This window comes from Oncorhynchus gorbuscha, linkage group LG18 (genome assembly GCF_021184085.1).
Source record: "Oncorhynchus gorbuscha isolate QuinsamMale2020 ecotype Even-year linkage group LG18, OgorEven_v1.0, whole genome shotgun sequence".
Classification (NCBI taxonomy): Eukaryota; Metazoa; Chordata; class Actinopteri; order Salmoniformes; family Salmonidae; genus Oncorhynchus; species Oncorhynchus gorbuscha.
In genome coordinates, this window is record NC_060190.1 from 28,133,407 (window position 1) to 28,148,741 (window position 15,335).

Genomic DNA, 15,335 nt, shown 5'->3' on the forward strand with positions numbered 1-15,335 from the left:
CGTTGGAGGTGGCTTATGGGAGAGAAATTATCATTATATTCTCTGGCAACTGTTCTGATGGATATTCCTGCAGTCAGCATGCCAATTGAACTCTATCTCAAAACTTGAGACATCTGTGACAAAACTGCAGTGTGGCCTTTTATTTTTCCCAGCACAAGGTGCACCTTTGTAATGATCATGCTGTTTAATCGGCTTCTTGATATGCCACACCTGTCAGGTGGATGGATTATCTTCGCAAAGAGAAATGCTCACTAACAGGGATGTAAACAAATTTGTGCACAAAATTGGAGAAATAAGCTTTTTATGTGTATGAACACCAAAGTCGTGAAGAAGGCACAGCCAAACCTATTCCCCCTCAGGAGACTGAAAATATTTGTCATGGGTCCTCAGATCCTCAAAAGGTTTTACAGCTGCACCATCGAGAGCATCCTGACAGGTTGCATTACTGCCTGGTATGGCAACTGCTCAGCCTCCAACCGCATGGCCAAGTACATCACCGGGGCCAAGCTTCCTGCCATCCAGAACCTCTATACCAGGCGGTGTCAGAGGAAGGCCCTAAAGATTGTCAAAGAGTCCTGCCACCCTAGTCATAGACTGTTTTCTCTACCACAGTACTGCATGGCAAGATACCGGAGCGCCAAGTCTAGGTCCAAGAGGCTTCCAAACAGCTTCTACCCCCAAGCCTAGTGGTTAGTGTTGGGCCAGTAACCAAAAGGTTGCTGGATCAAATCCCAGAGCTGACAAGGTAAAAATCTGTCATTCTGCCCCTGAGAAAGGCAGTTAACCCACTGTTCCCCAGGCTCTGAAGACATGGATGTTGATTATGACAGCCCCCTGCCCCTCTCTGATTCATACGGGTTGGGTTAAATGACACATTTCAGTTGAATGCATTCATTTGTACAACTGACTAGGGATCCCCCATAAGACTACTGAACATCTAAACATCTAATACCCAGACTAATTGCATTGTCGTCGTCCCCCTTCTACAATGCTGCTACTCTGTTATTATTTATACGTAAAAACTCTACCTACATGTACATATTACCTCGACACCGGTGCCCCCGCACATTGACTCTGTACCAGTACCCCCTAGATATAGCCTCGCTATTGTTAATTTACTGCTGCTCTTTAATTATTTGTTACTTTTGTCTCTCTTTTTTGTATTTTCTTAACTGCATTGTTGGTTAAGGGCTTAAGCATTTCACTGTAACCTGTTGTATTCAGCGCCTGTGACAAATACAATTTGATTTGAACATTTCCGGAATCTTTTATTTCAGCTAATGAAATATGGGACTAACACTTTAAAATGTTGGGGATACATTTTTGTTCAGTATAGATTTGTGACCTTGGAGCTCGCCAAGGTCTCTGAGAAATTGTTCAATCATTATATGTGGATTAATCGCATTTCTCAATAGACCCTCTATATGTCAAGTGTTCCCGAACAGTCCAAGTAGGCCTATATATACATGCATCATTTACGTATTTTGTGATTGCGGTGATATTGAGTGGATAGTCTGTCATATTATTACAGAGATAACGGAGTTCCAGGGTTCAATCTGATTGTCAGGATATTGTACAGTAGGAAAACATGTTTGAATGTATGTAGCTGTGTGTCACACAATAAGCATGATTTTGTTGCGTAGGAAACATGGAGCCAAACAATCATCTTTGCAGCTCAAGAGGAATATTGCTGTTTACTTCTCCCTGAAACCCAGTACTGTACATGTATTTATTGTAGATGGGTTTCAGAGTGTTTGATTGAATAGGGGCCTTATGAAATAACGTCCATAAGACATATGAATAATACCAATGTTCACATTGTATACTCTTGTTTCAGTGGCAGGCTGGGTCTGGCTGGTGCCTCTGGCCTTCCTGCTTTCCCAGAATCTTTTGCCAGGATACTGTTCTGCTCCGCAAGAACGTAGCCGGAGTTCAAATGAAGGAGTAAAATAGACAGGCTGTTTACAGGGTTAAAAAACCCTAAATCTTCTCACATTTGGAATGGAAGCCATGATGTGCAAGAGTGGTCATATTTGGGCTTACAGTAGGTGAGACTGGACTTGTGGATGTGTGTGTGTGTAGTTAGAATAGATAGTACAACATACATGCATTCAATGGCTTTGTTTTGAACAGGCCTAAAGCACTCAGGCCTAGATTCAATCAGTTCAGCTTTAACCCGCGATAACCGTTACTTGCAGATAATGTATTTTATGTAGGCGAGATGACCGAGGTGTAACTACTGTTGGAGCTGTCAAATCAGTGAGCCGCTGCTCTATGGTCATTGTCACGAAGCCACAGCCTCCACTTCGAGCTAGAAGTTCAGAACGAGAAAGTATGGGCTTCTACCAAATAATGACACTCACATTGAAAATGATTGAACTAAATAACAAGGTATTTCTATCAGCCTAGTAGAGGTTTAGATTACCCCAGACATTCCAGTGTTTATGCGACTCCGTGCAGCCAATTGTCTGTAACGCGTATAACGCCGGGAGCTGCGCGAATATGAATGAATCTAGACCTCACATATGTTATTTGCTCAAATGTTGTTAGATATTGTAAACTTCTAGTAATGGTGCAAGAATTGCTATAATGAACACATTGGGAAGCATATATTGCAGTAATGAATCCGAATAAGTAATTCAATAAAATATCAGTGGACCTCTTTCAGTGTCAGAAAAATACTCGGCAGGCAAAATAAATCCATAGAACTTCTGTTTTCAAATTTAATAAAATGGAGATGTATGAAGAAAATAGGAGGGTTTGGCCTCACGAATAGAAGCTGCGCTTTAATTAACCATACTGGCACAAAAATAGAAAAGGGAACGGTAACACTTCACTCATATGGCCCCTTTAATGTAGGCAGGTGTACTGCGTTATAATGCATTGTGAGACTTGTCATAAGCACCTATGACCCACCTTTGAGCCCATATACTGTCTTATCTATATAAAAAACATGTAAAAAGTGGAACTGACAGCGGCTTAACTACTTTGCAGATATGAAAGAAACACTTGTAATATCAGTCAAAAATATCAAATTCCCAGTTTATGCTACAAAACCAACTACAAAAGAGGTTTTAAAAACAAGTTATATTTGACTCAACATTCCATGACGTACACCAAGGCATTGTTGGAAGAATAGATGGATGCAGTTCAATGCATGATTTAATATAATTCACCAATACATTTCTTGGTAGTCCAAAAAATATTGCTATCAGGTTGTAAATCACAGCTGGCCTGAAATTGTTTACTGCCTCCATTCGGGATGCACTCTTTCATTTTCAATTACTCAATATTTTGGACAAAAACGGACAAATGTAACAAAGACTGGGAATGTCAATATAATCAAACTAGTAAGGGCATTGATCACAAGTCAGTCATAATGTGGCTAATAGACTAGCGTATCTATTTATGTAGAAAGCTAAAAACACAGAGCCTAACGTTAGCTAGCTAGCTGCTAGGAGGATGTCATGTCATTGGAGGAGTGGGTGAGTGACTTTTTTTCCTCCCAATATCTCTTTTTGGTGGGTATACACAGCTAGAGATGGAGGTGTCATTTGGTTAATAACTAGCACGAACTTGAAAGACTGTTATCCAGTTAGCATATCTCCTGCATTCATAAATTCACTCTGGCTATCTACTCCGATTTCAGAGAACTCTTGTCTGAGTGTAGAATAACTGATTTTTTAAAATGTATTTTTATTTCATCTTTATTTAATTAGGCAAGTCAGTTAAGAACAAATTCTTATTTACAATGACTGCCTATAAAAAGGCCTCCTGCGGGGGGGGGGGGGGGGCTGGGATTAAAATTAAAATACATGAAATAAAAATATAGGACAAAACACATCAAGACAAGAGAGACAACACTACATAAAGAGAGACCTAAGACAACAACATAGCAAGGCAACACAGCATGGTTGCAGCACAACATGGCAGCAGCACATGGCAGCAGCACAAAACAGGATACAAACATTATTGGGCACAGACAACAGCACAAAGGGCAAGGAAGAGACAATGAATTTACGAACGCGCAACACCTGTTGAATATGACAGGTGTCAGTAAATGTAGGCCAAAAACATGTATAATTAGTCACAAACGCGCTAGATAACTCAAACGGGAAACACTTATGGTCTAATGTTGTTATGGTCTAATGTTGTTATGGTCTAATGGTCTAATGTTGTTTTGATCTAATGTTGTTATGATCTAATGTTGATATGATCTAATGGTCTAATGTTGTTATGGTCTAATGTTGTTATGGTCTAATGTTGTTATGGTATAATGTTGTTATGGTCTAATGTTGTTATGGTCTAATGGTCTAATGTTGTTATGGTCTAATGTTGTTATGGTCTAATGTTGTTATGGTCTAATGTTGTTATGGTCTAATGCTGTTATGGTCTAATGGTCTAATGTTGTTATGGTCTAATGCTGTTATGGTCTAATGGTCTAATGTTGTTATGGTCTAATGTTGTTATGGTCTAATGGTCTAATGTTGTTATGGTCTAATGGTCTAATGTTGTTATGGTCTAATGGTCTAATGTTGTTATCGTAGAATGTATGCACACATGACTGTAAGTCGCTTTGGATAAAAGCGTCTGCTAAATGGCATATATTATTATATATTACTTATCTCCCTCACTAGCTTTAAGCACCAACTGTCAGAGCAGCTCACAGATTACTGCACCTGTACATAGCCCACCTATAATTTAGCCCAAACAACTACCTCTTTCCCTACTGTATATATTTTATTTATTTTGCTCCTTTGCACCCCATTATTTTTTATTTCTACTTTGCACATTCTTCCACTGCAAATCTACCATTCCAGTGTTTTACTTGCTATATTGTATTTACTTTACCACCATGGCCTTTTTTTGCCTTTACCTCCCTTCTCACCTCATTAGCTCACATCGTATATAGACTTGTTTATACTGTATTATTGACTGTATGTTTGTTTTACTCCATGTGTAACTCTGTGTCGTTGTATGTGTCGAACTGCTTTGCTTTATCTTGGCCAGGTCACAATTGTAAATGAGAACTTGTTCTCAACTTGCCTACCTTGTGAAATAAAAAATAAAAATAACATGTAAACAGCCTAGCTAACCAGCTCTGCTAGGGCGAGTAAAATGTTCAGAGTGAGGTGTTCTCTCATTTGTCTGGCAGTAGCTAGCTAGCAAGCTAGACAATTTTAGCCAGTTAGCTTGGGTGCAGGCAAGCTGCAGAAGGAGAAGTAGGCTACACTTCCCCACCGTTAATCAGTGTAATTTTGATGGTCAACATTCTGAAAAGGTTTGAGGGTTTATCTAATGTTCCTTCATTAGATTTTAGCTCATCTTGCTTTGACTGGGATTATTAGTTGTTGATCTTGTTGTGCGTTACTGAGGGAGAGAGAGCCTACCTTTTCATTGACTGTAAAGTTCCCAAATGTTATTGACATTTTTGCATAAATGTTACTGACATATTTACATAAATCCATTCAGGTGTATTTTGTGGCTTTTGACGAATGCGTTCTAATGATCTGAAGTCGCGCTGTTGCAACTGCCTGTAAACACACAGCCCAGTTCAGTTTCTATTAATTGTCCAAACGCACTATATATTGCTGTAGAATTTTCACAAATGTCTTAGTATACATAATTCCCAAACATTAAGAATTTATGAAAATGACCATATTTAGCGCTTACTTGCCAGATTCTTTAAAATAAAAAGTGTAATTCTTCCTGGGGGTGTAGTATATGAACAGATTTGAACAAGATTTCATGTTATTAAAATGCTGTCAGTTCTACTTTAAGGAATTGGTGCATAAAATGTATCATCTTAACCTTATTATAAGACATTATAACGACTGCTTATAACATGTAATATTGCAGTCCTTTCCCTCCATCCTCTCTGTCCTCCTGGTTTTATCAACACTTGTGGTCCCAGGGACCTCAGCGTACCTCCACTTTTCAGCTATGCCCATAAAACTGAAAAGAGGGCATTTTTCCACCCCCTTCTTAATGTTAAAATCCGCTAAAACACTGCTGACATTGCGAAGAAAAGGGGTGATTTGGGGGTAGAAAAGTGTAGCAGAACGGGTTGCAGCAGTGCTTCGGAGGGCTAAGATGATGTGGCGTGGAACTGGCCCAGGCCTTTGCAGACCTTGCCAAGATGCTGACCCATCCCCACACTGGGAGAGAGAAAGCAAGGCACCGCCACTGCAGCTATACCACTGCTGTGGTTGCCAGGTATTGTGGGAGTCGACTGCGGGTTGCCAGTTAATGTGGGGTTTTGACATTGACGAAGGGGCCGCATCAAGCCACAGAGGTTGACCGGGTCAGGAAAGACTGAGAGGGGGTCGTGGACGGGGGGGTGGACGGGGTGAGGGGTGTGCACATTCAGCAGGAGCGTACAGTGGGGGTAGGGAGGTGGAGGATCGTAAATAACGATAAACTACTCCCCAAGAGGCAGACCATGACTCAGCAGCTTTGCCTGAATGTCCCTTGGGATAGATACTGTAGGTAGGTGTACTGTACACAGCCTAATAAGGAGTATAATAGTGAAGTCCCCAGGTGGATTGTTCAATACCTAAATTGAAAAAGCAAATGATACATCATCTTCTTTCCCAATTAGGGGGAGTTGTTGTCTCTGACAATGTTTACCTTGGTTACCGGTATTCATGTAGAATATGAAGAATAGTGGATAAAAATTCCTCCGGCATCAGTTTCGCTGGAGATGGACTGTGCAAAAAACATTCAGTTATTTAGCTAACTATTCCCTGTATAGTGCACTTGCTCTGGTCAAAAGTAGTGCACTATATAGGGGATAGAGACTGTATATTTGAGACACAGACTGTATATCTTCTAGTATTTCTCGCCAAACTCCGCTACAGAAAGCATTGCCATGCTTTTAAGTACAGCTATAGAGTATGTTATGCATTATAAACTGGGTGGTTCGGTCCCTGCTGATTGGCTGAAAGCCGTGGTATGTCAGACCATGTACCATGTGACAAAACATTTATATTTACTACTCTAATTACGTTGGTAACCAGTTTATAATAGCAATAAGGCACCTTGGGGGTTTGTGATATATGGCCAATATTCCATGGCTAAGGGCTGTGTCCTAGCACTCAGTGTTGCATCGTGCCTAAGAACAGCCCTTAGCTGTGATATATTGGCCATTTACCACACCCCCTTGGGCCTTATTGCTTAAATATAAGCCACTAAAATTGCAGCTAAAGATGAAAAGATTTCAATCTTACCAATTTAGCTTTGTTCAAATCTTATCTTTGACAGTACCTGCTCAATGTCATTTTGTGCAGCCTCCCTGTCTCTCATCATCTATATTAATCTACAAACACTGTCACATTCTGTCTGTCACATTCCTACCAGCTATGTTGTATTGCTTTAATGGTAACACTTTACTTTGAGCATACAGTATTAATGCATTGAGCACGAGGCCTTATAACGCTTTATAAATAACTGTGTGGTATAATATGCTACGTCTTTCTATTTGGCGATATTCCAACTGGCTCAGAATTAATGATAAAAAAAGGAATGTAGTTATTTGAAGGTTACCTGCATAGTTAGCCACCCCCCCGCTCACACCAATTCTAGGCGTTATGAGTTGCTGTGAGTGTGAATTAACACTCTTGAGCTGCATAGGGCTGTGTGTGAAGGCCGCGGGGACCACTTAAAAACCATAGAGAAGAGAAACATGCGTTAGGGGCGTTGTTTGGAGGACAAAGTCGTGTCGTTTAGATACATTGCAGTTATGGTGTCAACTCACATTTCACTTTACATTATGGTCCTAAAGACAAGGTAAAGTGCCATCAGAAAATATTCACACAAGGGTTGAATGGAGGGGACCCGGTTTCCGAGATCCCCCGGGATTTACAGCTCAAAAACAAACCCTTTTAGCCGGATAAATAACTGTGAAAAACTGGTTAATTATAATTAATTATTTATATAAACAGCATTGCGTGAAATGTAACTGTTAAATTACATGCAATGTCTAAATCTGGCTTCTCTATGGCCTATGCATGATGAGTCAATGCGCAATGGTGGAGACATCCATCTCTGTATGGAGCACTGTTCACAATGCATGTGGACCTACAGTATCATCTCATCATGTTAACTTTTTTTCTTGTGATAGCCTATGCTACTGTAATATAAAGACCACATTTGAGTGTAATTTATCCATCTCCATCTGGCTTTCAGGGGTCACCTTGTTTTTTTAATTGCAAAGATTATATATATATTTTTTATAATAGCTGCAGAGTTTTTTAAAACAGCCTATCATTGCTTTAAATCAGTGCGCGCATGTTCACTCTCTCGCAGTCTCTGTCAACTCATTCAAATTGCATCCAATATAAATACTCCTGTTCAAGATTGATATATAGCCCTATATATAGATGTTTTAGCCTACCTCTTTCAGGTAATACATTCAATGCAGTATTAGCCTTATATTTGTCTAATTAATGATGGGTTATGCATAATAGGCTTCTAACCTATTGCCTTTGACTCTCCACTGGCCTAACCTTAAAAAACACTCCTTAGCTCTTGGAGTTCCAGGCAGGAAAAGATAGACTAGAATAACATAATGCTGGACATAATTGTTTTAAGCATGTCTTATACCAATAGACCAGTGGTTCCCTAACTTTGTATAGTCTGCGTACCCCCCTCTAGCACCAGGGTCAGTGCACTCTCAAATGTTTTTTTTTTTTCATCATTGTAAGCCTGCCAAACACACACTATACGATACATTTATTAAACTTAAGAATGAGTGGGAGTTTTTGTCACAACCCGGCTCGTGGGAAGTGACAAAGAGCTCTTATAGGACCAGGGCACAAATAATTATTTAACCATCGTACATATAACACGTTATTTGTTCATCTAAAATTGTGAATAACTCACCACAGGTTAATGAGAAGGGTGTTTTGGAAAGGATGCACATATCTCTGCAATTTTGGGTTGTATTTGAGTGAGTCTCGGTCTTAAATCATTTTCCACACACAGTCTGTGCGTGTATTTAGTTTTCATGCTAGTGAGGGCAGAGAATCCACTCTCACATAAACTCAGCAAAAAAATAAATGAACCTTTTTTCAGGACCCTGTCTTTCAAAGATCATTTGTAAAAACTTCACAGATCTTCAATTAATGAATATGCACCTGTGGAATGGTCATTAGGACACTAACAGCTTACAGACGGGTGGCAATTAAGGTCACAGTTATGAAAACGTAGGACACTAAAGAGGCCTTTCTACTGATTCTGATAAACACCCCCCAAAAATATGCCCATCTGCGTGAACGTGCCTTAGGCATGCTGCAAGGAGGCATGAGAACTGCAGATGTGGCCAGGGCAATAAATTGCAATGCCCGTACTGTAAAATGCCTAAGACAGTGCTACAGGGAGACAGGACAGACAGCTGATCATCCTCACAGTGGCAGACCACATGTAACACCACCTGCACAGGATCGGTACATCCGAACCTCACACCTGCGTGACATCAGTGCTCATCAGTGCTCAGAATGTCCGCAATAGGCAGAGGGGCAGGACTGAGGGCCTTTAGGCCTGTTGTAAGGCAGGTCCTCACCAGACATCACCGGCAACAACGTCACCTATGGGCACAAACTCACCGTCGCTGGGCCAGACAGGAATGGCAAAAAGTGCTCTTCACTGACGAGTCGCGGGTTTTGTCTCACCAGGGGTGATGGTTGGATTTGCATTTATTGTCGAAGAAATGAGCGTTACACCGAGGCCTGTACTCTGGAGCAGGATCGATTGGAGGTGGAGGGTCCGTCATGGTCTGGGGAAGTGTGTCACAGCATCATTGGACTGAGCTTGTTGTCATTGCAGGCAATCTTAAACCCTGTGCGTTACAGGGAAGACATCCTCCTCCTTCATGTGGTATCCTTCCTGCAGGCTCATCCTGACATGACCCTCCAGCATGACAATGCCACCAGCCATAATGCTCGTTCTGTGTGTGATTTCCTGAAAGGCAGGAATGTCAGTGTTCTGCCATGGCCAGCAAAGAGCCCGGATCTCAATCCCATTGAGCACGTCTGGGACATGTTGGATCGACGAGTGAGGGCTAGGGCCATTCACCCCTGGAAATGTCCAATAACTTGCAGGTGCCTTGGTGGAAGAGTGGGGTAATATCTCACAGGAAGAACTGGCAAATCTGGTGCAGTCCATGAGGAGGACTGCAGTACTTAATCCAGCTGATGGCCACACCAAATACTGACTTTTACTTTTGACCCCCCCCTTTGTTCAGGGACACATTATTCAATTTCTGTGAGTCACATGTCTGTGGAACTTGTTCAGTTTGTCTCAGTTGACACATCTTGTTATGTTCATACAAATGTTTACACATGTTAAGTTTTCTGAAAATAAACACAGTTGACAGTGAGATGACGTTTCTTTTTTTGCTTAGTTTAGGTACGTGGTTGCAAAGGGCTTCAGTGTCTTAACACCCCGATTTGCCAAGGCAAGAAACTCTGAGCACAGCCCTGTCCAAAATCTGCAGTGGCTTCTGATTAAATACAATTTTTCACAGAACCGCAGGTTGCAATTTTGATGAGGCTCTCTTGTTCAGATATCGGTAAGTGGACTGAAGGCAGGGCATGAAACGGATAGCGAATCCAGTTGTTCGTGTCGTCCCTTTTTGGAAAGTACCTGTGTAATTCGCACCCAGCTCACTCAGTTGCTTCGCTATATCACATTTGACATTGTCCATAAGCTTGAGTTCATTTGCGCACAAAAACCATGCAATGATGTAAAGACCTGTGTGTTGTCCTTGTTAATGCAGACAGAAAAGTGCTCCAACTTCTTAGTCATAGCCTCAATTGTGTCCCACACATTGGATATAGTTTCAGAGAGTCCCTGTAATCCTAGATTCAGCTCATTCAGGCGAGAAAAAACATCACCCAGATAGGCCAGTCGTGTGAGAAACTTGTCATTATGCAAGCGGTCAGATAAGTGAAAATTATGGTCAGTTAAAAAACTTTAAGCTTGCCTCTCATTTCAAAAAGTGTGTCAATACCTTACACCCTTGATAACCAGCACACTTCTGTATGTTGTAAAAGCGATACGTGGTCACTGCCCATATCATTGCATAATGCAGAAAATACACAAGAGTTCAGGGGCCTTGCTTTAACAAAGTTAACCAATTTCACTGTCGTGACCAAAACGTGTTTCAAGCTGTCAGGCATTCCCTTGGCAGCAAGAGCCTCTCGGTGGATGTTGCAGCGTACCCAATTGGCGTCGGGAGCAACTGCTTGCACGCGCGTTACCACTCCACTACGTCTCCCTGTCATGGCTTTTGCGCCATCAGTACAGATCCCAACACATCTTGACCACCAAAGTCCATTTTCCTGTTGTCCTGGTTTCCAGTGGTTTGCAGAAGAGGATGTCTTCCTCAATTGACCCCCCATAAATGTAACGGACATATACCAGGAGCTGTGCCAGGCCCGCCACATCTGTTGACTCATCCAGCTGAAGCAGTAATTGTTTCAAAACATCTCCTGTCATGTCACTGATGCGTCGTGAAGTGTTTGATGAAGATATTGTCTGTGGAGTTTTTTTGGCCATTTCCCAGCCATATCTGCGGCAGCAGGAAGAATTAAGTCCTTCACAATGTATGGGGCTTGCCTGTCCTAGCCACTCGGTAGCTCACCATATAAGATGCTTCTAGCCCCTTCTTATTAATGGAATCTGTTGCTTTTATGCATGTCTATTGAATAGACTTTTCAAATAACATTTTATTTGACACATTGACCGAATACAACAGCTGTAGACCTCACCGTGAAATGCTTACTTACAAGCCTGTAACCAACAATGCAGATCAAGAAATGGAGTTAAGAAAATATTTTGTAAATAAACTAAAGTAAAAAATAATAAAAAGTAAACAATAAAAAAACAAAAATGAGTCTTTATACAGGGGGTACCGGTACATGTGCGGGGGTACAGGTTAGTAAAGGTCATTTGTACATGTAGGTAGGGGTAAAATGATAATAAACAGAGAGTAGTTGGGGGGGGCAATGTAAATGGTCCTGATGGCCATTTGATTAATTGTACACATTACCCTCTGTAGCGCCTTACGGTCGGATGCCGGTGATGCAACCGGATGCTCTCGATGGTGCAGCAGTATAACTTTTTGAGGATCTGGGTGACCATTTAAAATATTTTCAGTTTTGTCATGATAGGGTAGTGTGTAGATTGATGAGGAAAAAACATAATTTAATCAATTTTAGAATAAGACTGCTCCTGAGTGGCTGACATGCTGTCAACTGTGGGACCTTATAGGAACTGCCTCTCAGTGCATCTGAAGGATAATCAATGGAAACAGGATCACCCTCTACAGAATACTTATGTAAATAAGGTTTCGATTTTCAATACGGACTGTTTTATTTTGTCATGATAGGGTAGTGTGTAGATTGATGAGGAAAGAACATAATTTAATCAATTTTAGAATAAGACTGCTCCTGAGTGGCGCAGCGGTCTAAGGAACTGCCTCTCAGTGCTCGGTGTCACTACAGACCCCGGTTCGATTCCGGACTGTATCGCAACCAGCTGTGATCGGAGGTCCCATAGGGCAGCGCACAATTGGCCCAGCGTTGTCCGGTTTAGGGGAAGGTTTGGCCGTCATTGTAAAAATAAATGTTCTTAACTGACTTGCCTAGTTAAACAAAGGTTAAATGAAAAATGTTTGAAGTAACAAACTGTTAGTCAAGGGGTCTGAATACTTTCCGAAAGCACTTGTAGCCATGTTATTTTTACTCGTTTTTATTAACTGTGTATTTATTCCTCATCTCACTATTTCTAATTTGTATTTCTATCTTGAAGTGTTGTAAAAGGACCAAAAGTAAGCATTTCAATGTTGTTTACAAAGCATGGCCAATACAACTTGATTCTCTGCTGCCCCCCATTGGCTCCAGTCACACAAATATAGATTGTTGCCTAAGGGGTAACATTTCCCCTAGGATCAGCTTTTCTCTAGCATTACTAACCTTAATCCTTAGTGGGAAAATGCAAAACTGACCCAGGATCAAGATCAGGACACTCTCACCCTAGTTTTTGCATACGGGTTTATAATTCATATCTTTATTTGGAATGGGAGATGAACATAAATTCCAACTGGCCTACGCTTTTATTGGCCTATTCACATGAGAACATATAGCCCCATGTGACTATGTATAACAATTACTATAATTCTACTGTAATTACATTTTTTATGGGCGTGACTACCACTAAGTCTGAATAGGGAAGTTCAGGTGAAACACAATTATTCTTTTTGGAAAGGTAAAAAATGTGTTTAAGCGTGGTCGGTCAACTCTCAGGCTGAGGCCACACAGAAAGGTATGAAATAACATGAGTTCATCATTGTCTGTTTTCTGCTCATCCCGTTCTGTTTATTTAAAGTTTGATCATACATAAAAAGTGATAGAAACAGACTATTTTAACTACAACTGTGTAAGAAGAGAACCACACAGCATAAAAAGTTAATTAAAATCTTTATTCGTTACATTGTGTTACATTCAATATCCAATGTGTTTCTTATGGACACATAATAAAACGGCATAAATACAAACAAGCAGTTTTTGTGACTTTCGTAATGGAGGGACAGACGACTGAAAAGTACTTCACGCGCTCAGTATGTACATATCTTCCAACTTTATTCAAGTTGATAACTTCAATATTTACAGAACAAATTAGACGTTTACGAAGAACGGGACAAAATCTAGTTCCGTTCCATGTGGCTCCATCGAGTTGGTAGAATTTTTGCAGAGCACAATAGCTGGCTAGAGTATCGATTAATTTGATAATTGATATTAATTGAAGCCATTTGATCAGCAATAGAGTGGACATTCCAGATTTTAAAAACTTGACACTAAATTGACACCAGAATTTATGCCTTATGGGACATTTTACTAGCCTGGTCACAGATCTGTTTGTGCTGGAAAGCACAAATTCTTATGTTGGAATTAATACAGCACAAACAGATCTGGGAAAGGGCTAACATTTTACTGAATTTACATTCTTGTATTTTTTCCCTCTTGATCCTCATAAAAACACAGGACAAAAAGCAAATAACCTAAAAAAATGACTAATATTATTCTGGGGGAAAAAATAACTCAAATGAGCTTTTAGCTTCCCCAGATACAGTAAGTCTTTAAATTGGTCAGTCTGTAGTACGATCGAGCTTTTCCTTTAACAGTAAAGAACATGTAAATCTTTTCAAATTAAATATAACACAATCAGTGATCTATGGAACGAAAGTGGAGGAAATCTTATTTTCAGAAGATCCAAATGTCACAGTGGATCACCACAAATATCATGCAAAAGATCTCGTTATTTTACATATAATAAAAAAAGATTTATACTGAACAAAAATCTAAACGCAACATGTAAAGTTGCAGGAATGTCCACCAGAGCTTTTACCAGAGAATTGAATGTTAATTTCTCTACCATAAGCCGCTTCCAACCTTGTTTTAGAGAATTATTACGTCCAACCGGCCTCACAACCACAGACCACATGTAACCACACCAGACCAGGATCTGGGCTGCACAAACTCTCAGATACCATCTCAGGGAAGCTGAACTGCGTTGCGTGCTCGTTGTCCTCACCAGGGTCTTGACCTGACTTTAATTCGGCATCGTAAACGACTTCAGTGGGCAAATGCTCACCTTCAATGGCCACTGGCACGCTGGAGAAGTGTACTTTTCACGGATTAATCCCGGTTACTTTACCGGGCAGATGGTAGACAGCATATATGGCGTTGTGTGGGAGAGCGGTTTGCTGATGTCAACGTTGTGAACAGAGTGACCCCTGGCGGCGGTGGGGTCATGGTATGGGCAGGGATAAGCTACAGACAATGAACACAATGCATTTTATCGATGGCAATTTGAATGCACAGAGGTACTGTGAAGAGATACTGAGGCCCATTGTTGTGCCATTCATATTTCAGAATGATGATGCACGGCCCCATGTCGCAAGGATCTGTACACAATCTAAAAACATTTCCAGTTCGTCCATGGCCTGCACTCACCCAACATATCACCCATTGAGCATGTTTGGGATGCACTGGATCAACGTGTATGACAGCATGTTCCAGTTCCCACCAATATCCAGCAACTTCCATTGAAGAGTAGAACAACATTCCACAGGCCACAATCAACAGCCTGATCAAATCTAAGCAAAGGAGTTGTGTTGCACTGCATGATGCAAATGGTGGTCATACCAGATACTGACTGGTTTTCTGATCCATACCCTATTTACATAAGTATTCAGACCCTTTGCTATGAGACTCAATTGAGCTCCGGTGCATCCTGTTTCCATTGATCATCCTTGAGATGTTTCTACAATT

General features: G+C 40.8%; 1 long non-coding RNA gene across 2 annotated transcripts in view; it reads left to right on the forward strand.

Annotated features, from left to right (window-relative positions):
• The window catches only part of LOC124003384, a 48,969-nt gene that overhangs the window by 11,430 nt on the left and 22,204 nt on the right, over window positions 1-15,335 (forward strand). The window lies entirely within an intron of this gene.